Here is a 4,530-nt window from a genome sequence, read left to right as displayed (position 1 = left end):
TTCTTATACATGATACTAAAATTCTTTCTCCTTAAATCATGATCCTAATCACTTAGCACACAGGTATGTACGTACCTTGTGTAAACTAGTCGGCAGGCCACTTTTAATTCTTCAAAAGTCTCCTACAGAGTATTCTCCGCCTAGAAATCAATATAAACTAAAATCATGATTCTAAAATAAAAATTTAGCAACTCTAAAATATTTAAAATCCCCTTTAAATATATTCAAAAGTTGATTTTAATATCAAAACTTCAATTACTTTTAATTTCTAGCATAGTACTACCATACTAGTAATTAAAATTCTTAAAACTCCATAAATAAAATCCTTTCTGAAATTCCAACAACTTTAAAAATCATAAAACCCTCTTTAAACATATGTAGACATGATGAAATTCATAATCTAAACAAATCCCACAGTATACAACATGCTACCACGGTTTTGTAGTAATTAACACCTTAACAATCCATGCTTTAATGCTTAAAACTTCAATCCAACAATAATAAACAAATTGAAATTTTTATTCTTATAAAATAATATATATGAATCAAGATTATTTATTAAAACAGTAAATTAAAACCAATAATCATGATTAACATTAAAACAAAGCATAAAAAACATAGTCTTCAATGGAAACTTGAGGAAGAAGAAAAGAAATCAACCAAAGAAACAAAGAACCAAGGAAAGTGAGGAGGGCCGGAAATCCGCAGGCCATGGCAGTAGCAACACCTTGATGATTTTGAAGACTTTGTGACGTTTCTTGTTGAAGAAGAAATATTACTTGAAGAAGAAGAAAGAAAGAACTTGAAAGAGAGAGAAGAAAAGAAAATCGTGAAAGAAAGAGAGAGAAAGAGTGCCGTGAGATTGGGGTGAGACGAGAGAGAAAATAATTCTTGTGTGGGGTAAAATAATTGGGTATTAGGATATTTATAAGGAGGCTTCCTTTTGGGCTTAGAAAAAGGGGATTGGGCTCAATTTAAATTGATAATGAATAGGATAAACAAATTAGAACTTTTATCATTAATATGGCTCCTCTTTCCTAATATACTTAGAATTTAAGTTCCTCAAGTCCACTTAGACTTCTTTTCCAAATCAAATTAGTATTTAAAATATTTATCAAAGCATGCTTAATTAAAAAATATTTACTTAAATCATTAAAATAATTTCATTTGACTTTTAAAATAGTCAACCTTTTTTTATAGTCCAATCATTTAAAACTAAATTATGTTTAAATATAAATATTAAAATATATTTATAAAATCCTTTAAAATTATGGGGGATTACAAGTTTAAATGGGCTTGACGAACCTAAATTCTAAGTGGATTAGGAAAATGATTTCTATTGATGTTAGGAGTTCTAAATCATCAATCCTATACATCATAAAACACTATTCAAACTCAATCTCCTTTTCCTAAGCCCAAAAGGAAAAGCCTACTTATAAATACTTAAACCCAATTATTTTTACCACACAAAATTTTCTCTCTGCTCCTCACAACTCCCAAAGTCGGCCTCCTCCTTCTCTCTCTTCTCTTTCAGGTTTTTTAATTCTATTTTCTTCCAATTCTATTTCTTCTTCTTCAAATAACACTTTCTTCTTCGCCAAGAAACGTCACCACACCTCCACAATCGCCGCCCTCCTTGCTAAATCACAGCTGCCAGTGCTGCTGTCCACTGCCGACGCCTTTGTCCTTCTTGTTTCTTTGATTCGTTGGTTTAATTCTTTTCTTCCTCATCAGTTTTGATTAAATATTGTGTTTTTATGTTTTATTTTAGTAATAATCATGATTAATAATTTTAAATTGTTGTTTTAATGGTGAATCTTTAATTATATATGTTGTGTATTAAAAGAATAAAATTTCAAATTTGATTATTATTTTTTGATTGAGTTTTTAATTATCAAACCATGAATTTTTAGGGTGTTAAATATTGGAAAATCATAGCAGCATGTTAAAAACTATGAGATTGATGAATTTCAAAAAAAAAAAAAACTATAAGATTGATTTAAGTTATGAATTTAAGCATGTTTAAAGAGAGCTTAATTTTTTTATAAATTGCTGAAATTTTAAAAAGAGCATTAATAATGGAGATTTATGGATTTTAATTACTAGTATAGTAGTCTTATGCTAGATAAAATAAGTAATTAAAGTTTTAATGGTAAAAGTAACTTTTAATATTTTTAAAGAGGATTTAAAGTATTTTAAAGTTGTTGGATTTTATTTAGAGTATTGACTTTGAATTATATTGGTTGTTTTAGGTAGAGATTTTTCAGTAGACGACTTTTAAAGTGATTAAAGGTGGCCTATCAGTCAGTTTACACAAGGTGCGTACATACTTACGTGTTATGTGATGTAGTATCATGATTTTAGGAAGGAAAAGTTGTAGTATCATGCATAGGAACTTTGTAAGTTCATATGTGATTTCTATTATGATTAGATTTTACATGTTTTATGCCTGTATGCAAACATGTTGACTATGAGATTTTATTGTGAGTTGAATATTATGTTTGTATTGAGTATTGATGCAAGCATGTTGGTTGGGAACGTTAGTTATTAATTCACATGGGAGAATCAATATATTTGTTGAGATTGAATCATGTTGAATCATGTGTTCCCTTATATTATTATTTTCACTACTTTATGAGGACCGTGGGTCTTATTTGGTAAGTTGATAATTTATGTCTTTGAAAGGTAAGTTGGTTGTTGGCTAGGTTCAACAAATAAGAAAGATTGGAATAAAAAGTAATTAATCTTGGATTGTAAGTTGTGTGATCACTTATTAAATCCTAAGATAAAAAGGAGTTCAGTTGTGAATCTTTGATTGTATATGTCTGTGTTACTTGTGTGTCATAACAAGTAATAAATTGTAAATCACGTAAAGTGTAACTTGGATAATAATAAACTTTAGACTGGTGCACGTCTGAAGTTGGACAATCAGGATTTGGAGTAAATGGTGGTAGCCCATGACTTTTTCTGGGAGACGGATTGATCCCCGTTCCTATTTTGCAAAGGTTCCTCGATATCGCAGGTCATTCCGGAATACAGAGTCGTGCCCGTATTTTGTCTTCCTAGGTGAAGGCATGTTTTAGTTAGAGAACTCGGTCCAATAACTATTCCATTAAAGTAATAAAAAGATGGTTAAAGTTTAGTTCAATAAAAGTTATCCGTAGAATGTTATATTGTATATTATTATTTATCCCTACTTATTATTTAATAGTACCATATTATGAATGTTTATGTATTACTATGTAGTACTCAGCTTTGTTGATTACGTGCTTTGTTTGTGTATTTGGATCATGGCTTTGCCTTATTGATCCTGCGATGACCCATTTTGGGTGAGTAGATTCTTTAGAGCATTAACATCTACAAGTTTGCAGATGTTGCATCATGGGGATCTGGGATTGGAGATCTTGTGTAACAAATTGTTTTATCTATTGCTTTAGTAGGAACATATTATATTGAGTATGGTTTTGAAGTAGACATTTATAGTATGTCGGTTTTAAGTACTTTGTTTATTTATTATATTTAAAGTATGAAGTTTAGTTATATATATTTTCCGATGCAAAATTCTGAATAAGCCGATATGTTATCACACGGGCGATAATTCTTTGGTAATCCTCTATGTTTTATATTGAAAATATATTTTTGGAAAAAGAGAATTATTTTTGGGAACAACATATGTGTTCCCTCTCCTTGTTCCTTCCAAAACAATATCCCTTGTACTTTTTTTAATGATCAAACATTTAGCACTATTAAATTTCACATGATTTCCCTTATCACAGAACTGGGAAATACTCAACAAATTATGCTTTAAACCATCAAATAGAAAAATATTATCTATGAAATGTGACGGTGACTTACCATCTTTGCCCATGGCAACTATGTTACCTTTCATATTGTAGCAAAAAGTCACACTTCCACCATCATAGGCAGAGAGTGAGAGAATCTTGATTTGTCTCCAGTCATATGCTTAGAACAATCACAATCTAGGTACCATGTGTTGTTCCTTTTCACTCTAGCCTGCAAGAAAATTAATTGTTAGAGTTAGGAACCCAATCTTTCATGGGTTCCTTTCCCTCAGGAACAATAGGTTTCTTTTTTCAATTTAATTTATTTGCTTCCAAATTCTTGTTGAAGAGACCAATTCTTATAGGACATGAGCTCCTATAACGACCAATGTTCCACAAAATATACAAACTTTATTAGTTGGCAAATCAACCCTCTTTTTAGGTTTTTCATGTTTCTTTTTGTGATTAAAATCAAGACCGTCAGTATGTTTTGTTTGTGGATTTTTAATCCAATTAGAAATATCTTCCTTCCTTTTCCTACTTAAGTATAGTTCCCCTTCAAGTTCTTTGTTTTCATTTTCCAAAAAACGAGACTTGATTTTTTAATTCTTTTATTTCATATCTAAAACTTTGTAAGGGAACTGACTTAATGTCAAAGGAAATCACCTCAGGAACAAATTCTTTTAATTGAGATAACTCAAGGCTTAACAAATAGTTCTCATTTTTGACAGTTTTGAAATTCTCATTC

The sequence above is a fragment of the Beta vulgaris genome, chromosome 8, assembly GCF_026745355.1.
Source record: "Beta vulgaris subsp. vulgaris cultivar EL10 chromosome 8, EL10.2, whole genome shotgun sequence".
Lineage (NCBI taxonomy): Eukaryota > Viridiplantae > Streptophyta > Magnoliopsida > Caryophyllales > Amaranthaceae > Beta > Beta vulgaris.
The sequence above is the reverse complement of the archived record's forward strand: the minus strand, read 5'-3'. Positions refer to the sequence as shown.